The 18,541-nt window shown below is 35.1% G+C and overlaps 1 long non-coding RNA gene across 1 annotated transcript in view; it reads right to left on the reverse strand.

The window, feature by feature from the left end:
* LOC129045373 (uncharacterized) overlaps positions 1-18,541 on the reverse strand; it is a 716,354-nt gene that overhangs the window by 145,736 nt on the left and 552,077 nt on the right. The window contains exon 7 of the long non-coding RNA XR_010409492.1: positions 15,829-16,033. This is a non-coding gene — a long non-coding RNA (uncharacterized LOC129045373). The remainder of the gene's footprint in view (positions 1-15,828; positions 16,034-18,541) is intronic.

The raw sequence follows: 18,541 nt of genomic DNA on the forward strand, positions 1-18,541 counted from the left end.
AATGCATGTCAAACTTACAGTAAACACATATCATGACAAATTTCCCTGACATTCTTCTCTCTAGTGAAAATATATACAGTAATATTTCTATTAAGGATGCTTTTAACAATAAACTTTGATGTCAGAAGCCTGCTTGTAAGAAGGAGAAGGAGAAATAGAGATAATTTGGGGGGGATTCTTGTCTCCACATGCTTTGACAGGGCACTAGACTCAAGTGTTAGGTGTACATCACTGTGGATTGTGGTCTTCAGGACTACATGGGAGATTCTGTCCACTCTTAAAAAGCCAAAGGGCAGGGAGCATTTTTGCCAGTCCCGGGCCACTCAAATCTAAAGACTAAGATCTGCCTTTCAGTGAGGCGTCTGTCCTGGTTTGCCTTGGACAAGTTTTCTGCAGTGGTTTCCATGAACCCAGAACTGAGGACATGGGATCTGGTCCAATCTCCCTCCCAGTTAAATTTCCCCAAGTCCAAGCCAAGTGTGTGACTGTGGACATGTGACAATCTCTTCATGCCTCAGTTTCCTGATCTATAAATTCGGGATGATAATAGAACATACCTTACAAGGTGGTTGCGAGGATTAGTGTTACCTGCCATTAGTTGACTGTATGGTGGAACCGACCTGGATTCAAATATTGTTTCTGCTACATACCACCCCCGTGACCTTGGGCAAAACATCAACCCTCTGAGCCATAGTTTCTGTATATGGAAAGTTTCTGTAAATGGGAAGTTCACCCACCTTCCAGGTTGGATGTGAGGATAAAAAATAATGTATGAAAATTATCTAGACCATGATAAGTATTTATAAGTGGTAGTTATTTTAAATGAAGCCCTCGTTTGTGTGTCTACTCTGTTTGAGGCCCTTTGATATCTAATCTAGGGAGCAGTGGATTCACAGTGTGGCTAGTGAATATCTTAAATTACGAAGAAGGAAGTTATTATATCACTATTTAGCCATTGTTTTCTCATATTATTATCTTGTGGTACCAACAGCTGTCACAAATATATAATACCCCTAAACTGGTTTGAGGATAAAGTAGTTAATTGTCTCTAAGCATGTATTAGTTTTAACAGTTATCAAATGGCTTATTCTGACACTGAGCCCATCTGTTATAAATGGGCATGAAAATTATTTTCTTCCAAATCACTTTTCATCTGATTGATATGTAAAATATATTTTGGACTTTTCCTCTAGATAAATATAGACATAGAGATCCACTTCCCCGACCAGCAGCCAGCCACCCATCTATTCATACTGTCTATCTATCCAAATTTTACCAGCTTTAAATACAGTGTCATAGGTCGTAACATGTTCTGCAAAATAGACTCTTGTGAAAGTAAGTGCCCTCTACAAGGCTAGTAATACATATTACCAGTTTTTTCCATAAATGCTTCTGGAAATTCAAAATAATATGAGAACATCCATATGGAATTATATTAGATTCAATTTTACTAAGCAGTGATAGACTGATGAAACTGGAAGGGAACTGGTGCAGTCATCCAGAAGGAGGAAGAAAGGAATGCAGTCTTTACCCAAATGGAAAAAAATCAGAGTTACATAGGGCTTAAGTTGTCTAACAGGACAGGAAACTGACATGAAGAAATAAACACAAACTATCAAGCACTGGAGATGCACTTTTAGCACCACTGACTAACACGGCCAGAAGTGATACACATACCTTTGTCACATAATAAAATTTTACTCAGACATTGCTTACTATTTGATAATGTTGCCTCTAAACTTTCGGGTCAATAATAGAAATTATATTAAGATTTATTTTAAGTATAAAATTCCATCAAAGTACCATGAAATTATACCATATAAAAAATCAACAACAAATAGCACGCTGGGTGAAAGAGCAACATTTAAATAAAATACCTCCAATCTTCCTTGCACTCAAGTAATAGCTTCTATTTTATCATATTTTTATAGTTTCCTTGATAGAAAAGTGAGATCAGGAGCAAACCCTTATTCTAGAACACATGGTCACTGGACAGTATTTTTCTCTTTAGGTAAGGTTATCTCCTGACTTTTGAAAGATTATTTTGACCGTCATCTTGCTGTTCTCATATAAATCTTACTTTCATCCTGAAATGAGACCAATTCCATATGGAGACCTTGGTTACAAATTATCCATGGCCAAAATCATTATACTGAGAAAATGAAACTCAAACTAGTGTTTCTGAATTATGGTATGAAGAAAGTCATTGAAAGGCTCTCCTCTTCAGGTTTCAATTCTCTTAAAGCCTGGTTTACCCAACTATTCTGTTCATAGACAACATGGCATGATATAAAAGCTAAAGGCACAAGGTTGTTTTTAATTTTTAGCTGTTATTTCTTTTATCTTTATAGGAAAGTAGAGTCGAGGCAAAACAGATAAAATTGTGTGTGTTACAGATAAAAAGACAGATCAAAATATACTCTTTGTAGAGGAAAAAAGTATACTTTTAAAAAGCAAATGTGGCAAATATTTTTCAATAATAATATTTGAATGAGTGAATAAATAAATCTATCAGCTTCCTATCAAAAAGTACTTACGGTGTGAAAGGCTCAGTGCTAGTTGTTGTATGGGGAGACAAAGATTCATACACTGCAAAAACCATGGGGAATTAAAATCTAATGGACACTCTTTGGACAAATGAGTAATATCTGGAATCTTCCCATTGCAAAATTTCAGTTTCCATAGTAGCTTTTTCCTTTTAACTTGCCTCACAGCATACACATTTTATTTGTGCAGGTAGAATGAAGTAATCATCTTAACTGGCAATTTTTCAAATTTTTTGTTCATTTTCTATTCCTATTTGCTGAATAATCCTTCCCTTCCTCATTAACTAGTTATGTTCTACATTATTTCACATATATTAAATTGTTACATATGATAGAAACTAAAGGAAGGAGAAATTAAGAAATAGATATGTATATGTTTATATATATACATAATACATTTATATATAATATTTGAGCCATTCTATCCTAATGTATTATTCCAACACTTCCCTTTCTATTATTGTAGTATGTTTTTAAAAATGGTAGGTTTGCCTTACCTCGAATACATTTCTTTTTCAAATGTTTCTTTGCATTTTGCTTGTTTAGTCCTTCAGCACATTTTATATTTTATTTTAATTTATTTGAGAGAAAGAGAGAGAGAGAGAGTGGGGTGTGGGGGAGACGGGCAGAGGGAGAGGGGGAGGGAGAATCCCAAGCGGACTTCCGCTGAGTGAGGAGCCCAATGTAGGGCTTGATCCCATGACCCCCAGATCATGACCTGAGTGGAAACCAAGAGTCAAATGCTCAACCAACTGGGCCACTCAGGTGTCCCTTCAGAGCATTTTAGGACCCACTTCCCTCCCCCCATTTAAGATATTTATTTTAATAACATTACATTATTTGGCCAAAATTAGTGTTTTTATAGTGTTTGGTTTCCCTGATCATTAATATACTATAGTTGTACACTTATTGGAGTCTTTTAACATATTTTTAAACAACATTTAAAAATTTTCTGCATATAAGTCATGTACTTTCCTTGTGAAGGTTTTAATAAAACTACTTAGAGATTTAAAAGTATATACTTTTTCTTTTGCAACTAGGACCCCTTAAAAATCCTATTTTCCATAATTTCCAGGTATGCTATTGATTTCCTAAATTCAAGGTATATTGAATTTTAATTTTTCTAGCCTTTTTAAGCTTTCAATACATCTGCAAAAATGTAAACTGTGTCTTCCAATATTTATAATTCCTATTTCTGTTAAAAGTTTAATCACACAGTTAAGAAAGTGATAATATTATGGCAGTCTTATTGAGGTCCATATTTCAACAGAAACAAATATTTTTAACTCTTGTTACAGATGTGAGTCTAAATTCCTTTCTGGATCTCAAGCCCACAGAACTGGACTGAGCCGAATTCCAATTTTACTTTCTTCTCTAAACCTGTCAGACTTGCTTTATTCCTCTCAATACACAGTCTTTTGACAAAACAAGGCAGACAACATTGTTTATTTTCTACTTTACTACAAATAATGTTCAGTGGTAAAAAATCCATTTTTTCTTTCTTTTACAAAAAAATTATTGCTCAAAATTATTCAGCACTTCGAGAATAAAACAATTTCTGACTTCCTTAAGGAAATCATTTTTCTGAATTTTTCATTGTTTTCACCTCAAATTTTGTGTTGATTTTCCAAAATCATAATATGCAGCAAATCACTTGGAAAAAATCATTTTTGTAATGAACTAACTTCAGGTTTTTTTTTTTTCTGACAGTTTATACTTGATCATAACAGTTTTCCTTAGGTGCCTAGTAAGAACTGAACACTATGGTAATGCTAAGAAATACAAGAAATGTTCCCAGACTGTAAATATACAAGAAGGAGAACTATGGAATTTGGAGTCACCAGTCTTTATAGAGGAGGTCTTTGAAGAATGAGTAGCTTTTAAGGAGGAAGGTAGAAGGGGTTTAAGGTGTTGGCATACCAGGAAAGAGGGAAATCTGAAAGCCCACATGTAGGGTGCTGGTTAGTGCTGCCTTAGTAGAGAAATGGCAGGTGATCCTTGAAAGCTTAAGAACATACCTCCCTTCTCGATCCCCACCTATACTACTCTTAATGATAAATACTTTAGTTTTATTTTTATTCCAAATAAAGTTATTTAAAATGTTATGATGTGAAGTAAGAAAATTTGGTAGAAGTCCTCTATTGTCTCTTACTGTTAGATTACAACCAGAAAAAGGAAGAAAATAATAGATTAGTGACTTATTCAGAATCTAAAATGACTCTAAAATAAAGGGTTCACAGATCACATAATGTCTTATATTTAAGCATCAACCTTTCTTGTTTAAGAACTTATATGAACTGATTCGGACAACAGAGTAAAATAAACATGCAATTTGTTAGACACCATGGATTTATAGAGTCATAGGATTAAGTCTTTAACCTTTATTCATAAAGGATTAGTTGGAATAAATTTTTAAGTTTATTTTAAGGAGATATTTTCAGAATTAAATAGTTTACAATGGCCCAGACTAAAGGAATCCACCTTAGGTTCAATTTAGGGCCAGTTTCTATCATTTAGCCATGACAATTGACTTCTAAACAACATATATTATTTCATTCTTGAATTAGTTACAGAAAAGATCTAATATGCACAATCTGTGTATCTTCAATTGCATCATAATGTATTCATCATATATTCAAATTAGGGAGCACAAATAATACATCCAAATAGAGTTCTCGGTTTGGGAGGTACAGAGAAATTAGTAAATTAATGTAGAGGTTGATTAGTGAAAGATACCCTTTTGACCTGAATGACTTTACCTGGTGAGCAGTTTACACATAGTAACTAATTTATGATTGGGAAAACCTTATCACTTGTTTATTCTCTTACATGTTGTTCAAAAAGCCTTTCAACACAGTGTAATAACTTGTAGGCATAGATATGGGACCATCATAATCCAGATAAGCAATTAAAAAGAAATGAATTCAGAATTTTATAGCATGTGAAAAGGCCAAATTTTGTTTAACTTTTATATATAGTACAACAAGGAGAACCAAGAATCAAAGGAATAAAAAAAATCATATTCAACATTTTTATCCTATTTTAATTCCTCTTCCAGAATTGTCAAGTGACTATTTTATTGGCAGAAGGAGAGTATAACCTTAAATTAACGCTTCTAAAAGTCTGATCTGCAGATCCTTGAGGTCCCTGAGACCCTTTTAGGCAGTCCATGAAGTCAAAACCATTTTAATGATAATAGTATTTTACTTGCTTTTTCACTGTGTTGGTATTGTGCACCAAATGGACACAAACAACAGTGAGTAAGCTGCTGGTAACTTAAGGCTGTGGCACTAAACTATACCAGTAGTCATTATATTCTTCTCCTCCATCCACTTACACTAAAGAAAAAAAAAAGCCAGTTTCACTTAAGAATTTCCTTGATTAAACAGTAAAAATTATTAATCTTAATAAATCTTGTCCCTTGAGTACATGTCTTTTTAAATATTCTGTGAAACAAAAACAAAATGGGAAATACACATAAAGCACTCTGCTGTGTACTTAAGTAGGATTGTTGTCTCAACAAAAGCACTACGGTATACCGTCTCCCTTGTCTGGGTTTTACTTTTCATGGTTTCAGTTACCTATGGTCAATCACAATCTGAAAGCAGACAGTCCTCTTTCAATATGTCAGAAGGTCAATAGTAGCCTAACACTACATCACAATGCCCACATCATTCACTGCACTTCATCTTATTACGTAGGCATTTTTTTCATCTTACATCATCACAAGAAGGGTGAGTACAGTGCAATAAGATATTGTGAGAGAGAGAACACATTCACACAAGTTTTGTTAGAGCCTATGGTTGTAATTATTCTATTTTATTATTGGTCATTGTTGCTAATATCTTACTATGCTTAATTTATGAATTAAACTTTATCATAGGTATGTATGTATAGAAAAAAAAAACATGGAGGATATAGGGTTTGGTACTGTCCCTGGTTTCAGGCATGTGCTGGGGCTTGGAATCTTGGAACATATTCCCCATAGATAAAGGGGGACTACTGCATCATGACTGAGTTGCAAGCTAACTTTCTGATAAGATCAGTGGTGATACTAATCAATGTGATTTGATTTTTAAATCCTGCATAATGAAATGTGTCAACATTTGGAAGGTTTGAAGTGAATGAACATTTTCCAAAAGACTAACATGGTATTTCAAAACCATGTGTAGGTAAAAGATCTACTCAAAATGCCAAATAAACCAATGGATTTTAATATAACAATGTACAAAAAGTCCACTGATACTGTTTCAAAATCCATTTTGAAACCAACCTTTAAAACACATTTGTCAAGTTTTGGTGTTACATCAAAGAATAAGATGCATAATTATCTAAAAGGGCTATTAAAATACCCATCCCTCTTCCAACTACACATTTGGAAGAGGCTAGATTTTCTTGATGTACTTCAGAATCACAATAGATTGAGTACAGAAGCAGATATGAGCATTCAGCTATATTCTCTTAAGCCAGATACAGGATTTGAAAAAACGTAAAGTAATGCCACTTTTTTTCATGAAATAACTATAGTTATTAGAAACCATCAAAATCTTAGAGAAGCACACAGGCAGAAACCTCTTTGACCTTAGCCATAGCAACTTCTTAATAGACACATCACCACAGGCAAAGGAAACAAAAGTAAAAATGAACTAATGGGACTCCATCAAGATAAAAAGCTTCTGCACACCAAAGGAAACAATCAACAAAACCAAAAGGCAACCTACAGAATGCGCGAAAATATTTGTAAATGATATATCTGATAAAGAGTTACTATAAAAAAACTTATCAAACTCAACACCCAAAAAACAAATAATCTGGTTAAGAAATGAGCAGAAGACATAAATAGACATTTTTCCAGAGAAGATATCCAGATGGCTAACAGACACATGAAAAGATGCTAAACATCACTCATCATCAGGGAAATACAAATCAAAACCATGATGAGATACCACCTCGCACCTGTCAGAATGGCTAAAATTAAAAACACGGAAACAACAGCTTGGTGAGGATGCGGAGAAAGGGGAACCCTCTTGCACTGTTGGTGGGAATGCAAGCTGGTGCAGCCACTCTGGAAAATAGTATGGAGGTTCCTCAAAAAGTTAAAAATAGAACTACCCTATGATCCAGCAATTTCACTACTAGGTATTTACCCAAAGGATACAAAGATACTGATTCGAAGGGGCACATGTACCCTGATGTTTATAGCAGCATTATCAACAATAGCCAAATTATGGAAAGAGCCCAAATGTCCATGGACTGATGAATGTATAAGGAAGAGGTGGTGTGTGTGTGTGTGTGTGTGTAATGGAATATTACTCAGCCATCCAAAAGAATGAAATCTTGCCATTTGCAATGACATGGATGGAGCTAGGGTGTATTAGGCTAAGTGAAATAAGTCAGTCAGAGAAAGACAAATACCATATGATTTCACTCATATGTGGAATTTAAGAAACAAAACATGAACATAGGGGAAGGGGAAGTAAAAAGAGAGAGAGGGAGGCAAACCATAAGAGATTCTTAACTATAGAGAACAAACTGAGGGTTGCTGGAGAGGAGGTGGGTGTAGGATGGGCTAAATGGGTGATGGGTATTAAGGAGGGCACTTGTTATGATGAGCACTGGGTGTTATATGTAAGTGATGAGTCACTAAATTCTACTCCGGAAACCAATATTACCCTAGAATTTAAATAAAAACTTAAAAAAATAAAATAAAAAATATTACTGTTCACATATAATGGGTTCTTTATTGTTATTTTTAAATAAATTGTTAAATGTTTTAAAAATTCCTCATTTCAATTTCTAATATTATAAATATTGATAGATACAACTTACATAAACAAGAGCTCTTTGGGGTCTTCGGTAATCTTTAAGAGCGTAAATGGTTTCTGAGGCCAACAAAATTTGGGAACCAAAATGTAAACAAATGCTTTAAGTATTTAGAATTAAATTTTATTATTGCCCAAGAGATGAAAAGTAAAGAAACAGTCACATCACATTTTAATTTTTCTTTTTTTTTTAAATATTTTATTTATTTATTTGACAGGGGGTTGGGCACACAAATAAAGGGAGTGGCACGCAGAGGGAGAGGGAGAAAAGAAGCAGGCTTTCCGCTGAGTGGGGAGCCTGATGTCGTACTCGATCCCAGGACCCTGGGATCATGACCTGAGCCAAAGGCTGACGCTTAACCGACTGAGCCACCCAGGTGCACGCACCCCCCCCTTTTTTTTAAGAATAAAAGGACTGCTCTTCTTTTAAAGCTCATGTCCAAATGAGCACAATGAGTTTTGTGTAAATCATTTGGAATTTCAACCCCAACACTTAACAGACTATATAACCTTGACCAGGCTGCTCACTTTCTCCATGACCAACTTTCTCACCTGTAAAATGAGAATAATAATAATATCTACCTCCATATCTACTCCTTGTGAGGAGTAAATGAGATAAGCCAAGTTGTTGACTTCAATGCCTTGATAGCTCCCTCCTTGATTTCACAGTAACAAAATGTGAAGAATACCTTGCATATCTTTTGGTTTTTAGATATCTATATAAACATATTGGACAACATAATCCAAATGTTCTTCTACTTTTGCTTCATGGATTTGTAGAGAAAAATAGTTGAGGTGAAACTTGATTGGTAAATAATAATCTTTTTTCCTCTCTTTGGGAAAGTTTGTGTTTTTTGAACTTTGTCAATGTTTGGTCTTATGATTTGAAATTATATTTGTGCTGAATTCTTTTAATGAATCAGCCCAGCAGAAGGATTAGTACCTTCTGACATATTGATTCATGCTTCAGTGTAATTGAAGGAAAAGGGTTAAGACATTGAATAACCTGTCTTTTGACACAAGTCAATAAATAAGTATTCCAACGTAATCATAGAGAAGGGAATTAGCTCTCATTGGGGGCAGACTGTTATAGGAGATACTCTACAGTTCCTAGCAATATTCTCTAATCTTCAGAACAAATCTAACAGGTAAGTATAATTATTTCCACCTTACAGGTAAGGAAGCTGAGTCTCACAGAACTGTAACTTTCCTAAGATGGTGAGGGAAAAGAAATAACAAAGAATTAAGCTTTCTTTGACTGAGAGAGGAGGACAGAGCAAATTTCAAATATAACAGATAAGGAAATCAACAAGGGTGGAAAAATATGTTCATTTGTTCTCTCTTAACTGTAAGGCTAGAAAGAAAATGGTGGGTTTAACGTGCCATATAGAATAAATAATGGGAAACACTGCTGCTTGACTGTTAAAACACTATAGCTGCACCTATCAAATTCCAACACGCTGCCAGTTAAGTACACTCAGTGGGAAAAGTCAAACTGTTAATTTGATATAATGTAGACAAAATAATCACTTAGTTGAGCAAAAATTTCATTTTCCACTTTGGGGTGCTCTTCATGCCATAGAGTTACAGCCTAGAAAAATAAATGTACTAATGCATGTGCTAACACCACTTGGGTTCTAAGAATTAGTTTAAACCTAAATTCATGTATTTTCTTCTTACATCTTTGAAAAGAAGAATTTATGAGAATGAATTAAATGAGTGAAAGGTGAACCATGTAAGGTGCCCCCCCCTTTTTTTTTTATTTGAGAGAGAGAAAGAGCATGAGAGGGGGGAGGGTCAGAGGGAGAAGCAGACTCCCTGCCGAGCAGGGAGCCCGATGCGGGACTCGATCCTGGGACTCCAGGATTATGACCTGAGCCGAAGGCAGTCGCTTAACCAACTGAGCCACCCAGGCGCCCGTAAGGTGCCTTTTTATAATCCTAGGATTATTCAGGCTATTTGAGGTTCAGAATGTTTATCATAAACCTCTGAGTAATCACAAATCAGAACTCTGAGAAGTAGTTGGAAAGCTAGAATCAATTCCCTTTCTACATTCAAGACATAGTCTTATAAATGTAAATATTTAGCTTAAGTCATTGAATAGAAAATGTTTAAAATAGTATTAGTGAGATATGCCACCTTATTTCCCTTTTTCTGCATTTTTATATTTTTATCAAAAAAATGAAGCAAAAATCAAACCTTTTTAGCTGTAAAGAAGTTGTGAAAGTAACAAAGAGTAATTCGAGGTACAATTTTTCAGTGATTCCTTTTTGGCATTAAGGAAATTAGACAGTTTTTGGGGTGCCTGCGTGGTCAGTCGTTAAGCATCTGCCTTTGGCTCAGGTCATGATCCCAGGGTCCTGGGATTGAGCCCCGCATCGGGCTCCCTGCTCAGTGGGAAGCCTGCTTCTCCCTCTCCCACTCCCCCTGCTTGTGTTCCCTCTCTCGCTGTGTCTCTCTCTGTCAAATAAATAAATAAAATCTTAAAAAAAAAAAAAAGGAAATTAGTTTTCTAAACGCCTTTTAAAAAAATCAACACATTCATTGATTTACTTCTCTAACAAGCCTTCAGTCAGAAAAATAAGGGAAAATGAATCCAGAATTTCCCAAATTTGAAGTGTAATGCACATAGCTTGAACGAAGAAAGAGTTAACAGAAATAACTTTAATTCTTTAATTCAGGTCCTAAGACTCAACTCTCTTCATGTCTCACACCAGAGACTCTGTTGCACCTTAGCAGAAGACTCCAAACAGTGGTATTTACATATTTTGAGCTAAAAGATCACCAATTTTATACACTTCAAGTAAGCATGGACTTTGAAAAGTTCATGATTCATATAACCTATCAGCGAATAATTTGACTTTTGCCTCTTCAAAATGCTGCTTAACAGTCAAGCTAATTTTATATGTTGAAATGCATAATGGGCAAGTGCATGTCATAATTTGAAAATAGTTTTATGACTTGGGGTGCCTGGGTGGCTCAGTCGGTTAAGCATCTGCCTTCGGTTCAGGTCATGATCCCAGGGTCCTGGGATCGAGTCCCGCATTGGGCTCCCTGCTTAGCAGGGAGTCTGCTTCTCCCTGTCCCTCTGCCTCTCCACTCCGCTCATGCTCTGTCTCTCTCTCTCTCTTTCAGATAGATAAATAAAATCTCCTAAAAAAATAAGAAAATAAAATAGTTTTATGACTTAACTGATAATTTTCTTGTGTGTGAACTTTTTAGTCTGAAATTTTCTTTCTCTGAAAATTTTAGTCTGACTGAAAACTCAACACTAGTATTTATTCTAACTTTTCCAGACCACCAATTTTGGCGTTACTATGAAATATGTTATAAGACTTTGGTTCCGGCTTTATATTTAGCTTCTTTTATTTAGTTGGCTTAAATGACTACATTAGTTGTTAACAATGAAACTTAATTCGTATCGGGTGAGCTAGGGACTACATCTGGGACCTGTTACGACCTGATGTTGCATGGGTTTATTTCAACAAGGAGAGGAAAAACATTTTAACCCCAGCTCTTGATTCAGAAATGATTCTGAATTCAGTTATTCTGCAACATTTGGACCTTGTCCATGTATCAGTTATTACACATCTTCCTCCCACATCTTGCCTTCCCAGTTGGAAATAAGCAAAATGTGTTTTTATCAGTCTCTAAGTATTTAAATTTGCATATGGCACTCCAAAGCATTTTGCTTTGCATTTGCAAACTTCGGCTTCATTAAATTTTTTTTTTTTTCAAATCATGCGTCTTCTTGTGAAGAATTACACGGAGCACATTTTGTTGTTAATAGTCATTTAAATTATTTACTGGCTTTTTTTTTTTTTTTTCAGTTCCCTGGAAAACACAGAGGGTGTTCTCACAATTTGTCTGGCTTGTCTTTGGAAAATCATGTTGGAATGTGAATCCAAAGCATCAAAATTTGTGAAAGCAGAGTGTTATCCCAAAAGTGTCAAGCAGCCAAATGGTACCAGTTTCAACAGTGATGCCAGAGTGTTTTTCAGAAAGACAGTTTTTGTTTAAATTCCTGCTTTTCGTCCAGCATCTATAGTTGGTCTATTTGTCCCAGACAAAGACAAAGGGCCAGCAGCACCTGAAACTTTTATCCTTCACTTCCTTTTGAAAGTCACTTGACATTCTGCTGCAATATTTTAATTTTATTGTATTATTTATTTATTTTATTACGTCTCTTATTGATCAGACATCATTGAAGGAAGATTTGTATTTTGTAAAATATTACATATATTTTAGACAAATAATATAATACCTTTTAAATTTATGTATAAACACACATCTAAAAGATAGAAGACTGCTTTAGGTTGATTATTATTTGTCATTTGTTCACTCATTCATATATATATTTATCAAGCATATACAAGGTAGTTGCTAGATTTTATGAAGGAGTATAAAGAGGAATCAGACCTAAATCTAATCTCATTCCCCTCTATAAAAATTATTGAAAAACATAAAGATATAATATTAAGTAGATAGCTAAATAAGAAAGGGAGGGAGGAAGAAGGGAGGATGTGTGGAGGGAAAGAGAGAGAGAGCAAGAGAGAGAATAGGAGTGATAAAAACAAATGTGGCAAAACCCTAACAATTGCTGAATTCTGGATAATGAATTTAAAGGAGTTCTTTGCACTATTCTTATAACTTTTCTGTATGTTAGATATTATATAAAACAGAAATTTATTGAGTGTTCTGGGAAAAAAAAGTAGATGAAACATGTAAGGGACTGAGGTTTGGGATGTCTAGAGGCCTCCTCAATGACAGGAATTGCACCTCAAATCTCATTTATCTCCCTACTATTTCTACAATACTCTTTCAACTTGGGAGACACTTAATTAATATATAAAAAGAGGTGCTTATTTTTTTCTTTGGAATCTCAATTTTCAGGCCAAATTTCTTCAGGTTAAGCCATAAAACTATTGCAAACTGCACATACAATACATAAGAGAACACATGCAAGAGACAACTTTGTACATGGTTGTGCAGGAGCCTCAGCGACCGGAAAGCAGTGGATTTGGACGAATCTCTTGGTCTCTCTTGCTGTCTACTATTAATTTAAAACTACCCCCACTCTTAAACTATAGCCAGGTGAAGCTGGAGTTTTAGCTTTCTCATCTTTATACATCCAGCAGAGACCTTTGCGTGTAGTAAGTCCTCAATTCTTGTTTGTTGGCATATGAATGAAGAAATACAAGCGGAAACATTTTTGTGCCAAACATCTTCAGATTGATTTCTCTTATTTTGTTTCTCACACCAAGGCTCCGCTGATCTTCATGAGGCCCAGTCATCCCACAGTGTAAAATTTGGCATAGTTGATTCTTTACGACAGCCTTTCTAACTAGAACTGCGATGTGCAAACTGTATTTAGGAAAAGGTGTGCAAGGATTTGTCAAAAGGAAAGTAGATTGCAAAGCTGGAGAATACTAATGGTCAGCTTATATATGTAGCCTGTGGTTAAATAATATCTTTCCTCGTGTCTCTTTAAAATCAAGAGCCCTATATCATGTATATGTTTTTCAAATGACATTTGAGTAAAAACGTAAAAGGCCTCTAAAGAGATGAAGGGCATTTCTGGACTTGGAGGGAGCCCTCAGGTTTGATAATAACATTTTGAGTAATCTAAATTCATACCTATTATCACTTAAGTCAACACTGATGCTGCCACTGGATCTTATACAAATATTCAGATTTTTGTTTCCCTCGTCATTCTGAAGGTTATCTCCCTGGTTGCTCTGAAAAATCAGGTGACAACTGTTTCCCACGATGCTTTAGGGGCTGTCAAACTGTCCATCAAGCTGTCACCTGACCGGTCATTCCCATGCTTCTTTTAGACTCCCAGTATGATAAGTTGAAAGGCACTATTATCTGTCTGTTGTGAGGAGGAACTGTGGGGGCTTTGATAAGATATCACTACTCCCAGGTGAGAGGCGGCTGACAGCCCATCAAGGCAAAACAACACGCAGAAACACTGAACAGGGGAGCACGGGTTTACAAACATCTGTTGTCATTATTTATTACTTTTCTTTGGGCTTAAGTTTCTGACTCATCGTCAGATAATTCAAGAACAGATATTTTGCTTTCTAGCCTGCAAATAACAATTGCTGCTCTTTTCATCTTGGGAGAGAAATCTTAAAATTGAAAACACATCTGCCTACCTTTTGGATTCATGGCACACAAGTGCTCTACCTTGTAACCAACAAGTTCTGTGTTCCTGCTGATGTCATCATTTACCTTTTTTAAAAAAGTATTTGAGAATAACTATTTTTAACTATAATAAATAGTTGGATTTGGGAGGCTAAATAATAAAATTAATTACCTAGGTCTTGGAGGTCATTATTAATGTACCAATACACAAACAATATGAACTAGTTTAAGTGCCAGCACATATTAGTTAATCTGTGTTTTAGTATTGATGATAAGGTGAGTAAGTCCAACATTTCATGAGAAATAAGGTTTGTGATTTATTATTACCAGCTTCACCTTTTAACTTTTCTGAATGATGCTAACATAAATCTAAAAGCTTGAATTTATACACAAGAGCCATGAATAGAGGAAAGGACATTGCCCTCAATGGATCAATCCCATCGCCAGGATTGGGATCAGGAAAACTGTAAAGGCAGGGGGAGGTTGTGAGGTAAAGGCTTTCTGAAGAAATCTTTCTGGGAAGTGGGAATAGTTTATTAGAGCTTCAGAAACAATTTTACATTTGGGATTTAATCTTTGGGCTTAAATATCCAAAAAGTTGCCAACAGAAACTGGATACTCGAATCCTTACTACATGTAAATGTAATTTTATTCTTTAGAAGTTACTCTCTTTTTTGTGATTTTTCCTTTTTTTCTTTCCCTGTTACTTAAATGACATATGATGACAGGTTTTCTATGTGCTCTGTGCCCTCACATGCTATCATTACATGAATACCGAACAGACCCTTTGGAGATCACTCAAGGAAGATAATCTGTTGTTATTTATTGTGGAATAAAAGTACTGTAGTTGGTTGCTAACATCACCACCTTGTGTACAAATATTTTTTTGCATGCAGTTTCCTAATGTCATTAAGCAGTATTGTAATGTCATTACATAGTAATGTAGCACTTCGATTAGAGACAGCATTTAAATAATTTTGTAATTCAAAATCTGAAAAAATAAACTGGTTTATTTTTAGTCCTTTGTAATTATTTAACCACCTAACATTCTTCTTCACTCATATAAGAAGCAAACAGGCCCCAAAGTCTTCAAGAACTGAGAATTTGTCAAACTATTCTCTAAAACAATGGCCAAGGAATTCAGAGTAAAAAGGAAAAGAAAGAATTAAATTTCCTGAATATTCATAATAATACCAACAGTACATGCATCCAATGCCTTCAATATCTATCGGTGAAACTAATTTCAACAATTTTTCCCCCTAAGCATTTTTAACTCACCCAATAGGCCAATATTGGAAATTATTACTTACTTGAAAGTATCATTTTGGTCTCTATCCAAAGATGAGGGGAACCTCTTGATGAGGTTCTGAATATCAAAATTCTTTTTCTAGTGGCTTCTGGCATGTCAGGATCCCATAGCAAATTTTTAAATTTTCAACAGTCCTTGCAGATCAATGAAGTTAAGTTGACTTTTCCAAAAGGACATACCTTGTGGTCTAACGAAGGAGGTAGTGGCTAGAGAGGAAAAGACCAGAATATTCAATAAATTCAGTGCAGGTCTCAAAGGAGACAAACAAACATGCTCCCTGTTAGTCTCTCTCTCACAAGACTTCCAACAGATTTCTAGAAAAAAACTATTTCACATTTGGATTTTAGTGTTACTTCCTTCATAGTTTCTCAATCTCTCTTTCTCTATCTCTAAGTGACTTTTTATTATAATTTCTTACTTCACGTAGTAGCTAAATAAGAGTTGTTGTAAGTTGCTGAAAGTAACATCTAGTGCTTCTTTCACTTCTAGAGTTTTCCTATATAGTTTGATTATACAGCAAAACTTTAAAATGCTGGGGCACCTGGGTGACTCAGTCCCTTAAGCTGCTGCCTTCCACTCAGGTCATGATCTCAGGGTCCTGGGATCGAGACCCACGTGGGGCTCCCTGCTCAGTGGGGAGTCTGCTTCTCCCTCTGCCTCTCCAGCCCCCCTGATTCATGCTCCCACACATGTGCACGTGCACTCTCTTTGTCAAATAAATAAATAAAATCTTTAAAAAAAACTTTAAAACTGAACATAATATAAAAAAATAGCTCAAAAGCAAAAAAACCCCCAAATAACCAAACAAAAAATGTTCCTAAAGATCCAAGGCAAAATATAACAATCTGAATTTGGTGTGCATGTGTGTCTTCCTGTCTGCCTGTGAGAAACTTGGCTATTTTCAAATGGAAGTTCACTTGACAAGCATAAGAAATCCTGCCATATTAACTAACGACTAGTTTAGTTTTCTTCTAATTTTGACTTTAATAGGCTCTTCTAACAAGAGACTAAGAAAATCTTGAAAAGGTAGATAGCTTTGACCAGATGAATTTGGGGGTATTTTTATAATGATAATTTTTCTGATTAATTTAGCAGCAAAATCACAAAGTAAGGCTAGATTTTAATTCCTCTTATTATAAAAACTTCTTGTCAAAACTTTTAGCTTTGTTTCTGACTAATGATACATGAGAGGGCTATTAAAAGGAGGTGGATTTGCTCAAGATTATTTCTCGTGATTTTTTTCTAGACTACAATCGTATTAACACTGTATTCATTGACAATCTCATGGTTTCCAAAATCCAAAAATGACTTCTTTTGTGTCAACAACTACACTATGAGGTAGGTAGGGAAGGTACCCAAGTTCATAGATGACCAAACTGAGGGTCAGAGGCATGACAGGGAAATGCTCACAATCATATAGATGTTAGTAGCAGAGCCAGCAAAGAACTCAGGTTTTCTGATTCTTAGTTCAATGTTATATCCTCTACCCTCACACTGCTCTTGTCTTGTCCCCAAAGATACTTTAAAAATGTAGATATTGGAAGTTAAGTCCATTTTGGTAGGTGTTTCCCCATGTCTGGTGGAAGTTTCACAATGTAGAATTCTAATGCTGGAAAGTCACGTGGTGCTATGCTGTCAAACAGGAAGTAGGGTTCCTGCTTACTTACTCCTAATGTTTTTAGAATCAAACACAGTCATTATGGTAGGCTGTTTCATTTAGCTCTGACAATAAGCAAATGTGTGCACATTTATATGCATGGTCAATATGCAGAACTTGTGAGATATCTAATGATTTTAAAAAACACAAAATAAATTTTTAAGAAATGTTCCTAAAAGGAATAAAAATCTATAGACACTTTCTGATTTTACCGAATATTAAACAAATGTTTCAAGCATTGATGCTTCAAAGAGGCCCAACCACTAATGATCTTTAAAGGGAGAAAATGAACTTGCAAAAGCTTCAGATGTTTGGATGTTTTCCTTTTATGTTGTATCTACTTAGGTCAAGCAGTGTGAATTGAATGAAACTGAACTGAACAAAACTCTAATGTAAAACTGAGATTCATTAAACTGTTCACCTTTTTTGACTGGTGACTTGTATATGTAAAAAGCTGCAACAGAAATGAAAGACATGGTTTCCATATTTTAATAAAGGTGATTTTTTGAGACTACAAAAATAGAGTAAAATAGCATGTATATTTCTTACATCTCATTTTAATTTTTTAACTTATGCAGAAGAATAAACCAATACTACTTGTGGAAATCAATTAACAATTTCTTATTTTCCCCAAAAGATTCAGATAATGAAACAGATATCTGAAGGACAAAATGCAGCTAAGTGGTCTCTTTGGCAAGCATTCGAACTCACTTCTATGCTTGAGACATTAAGAAAATGTCACTTGAATAAAGATGAAATCGACCAAACCCATCACTACCTAGGGAAGGAAGAAATAAACAGTGGAATTGATCTAAGCTAACTTTGTATCCCAAATTCAAAATCATAACAATAAAGTTCTTTACATGCAACTCTGTGAACTGAAAAAAGGGGCTGTCTAATTTCTTCCCATGCATCAAGCTAAAGAAATGAAGGGAGAAAATCATTCTTCTCTGTTGGCCTCCTGTGTGAAATTTCTTTTCTTATCATCCCATCTCGTCATATCTTTCTGCAGTTTGAATTACCCTCTTTTCCTCAGACTGGTAAGGCAGTGAAAGGA

Source organism: Mirounga angustirostris, unplaced genomic scaffold, assembly GCF_029215605.1.
Source record: "Mirounga angustirostris isolate CCGP_5_RB_7025 unplaced genomic scaffold, mMirAng1.0.hap1 SCAF_1, whole genome shotgun sequence".
Taxonomy (NCBI): Eukaryota; Metazoa; Chordata; class Mammalia; order Carnivora; family Phocidae; genus Mirounga; species Mirounga angustirostris.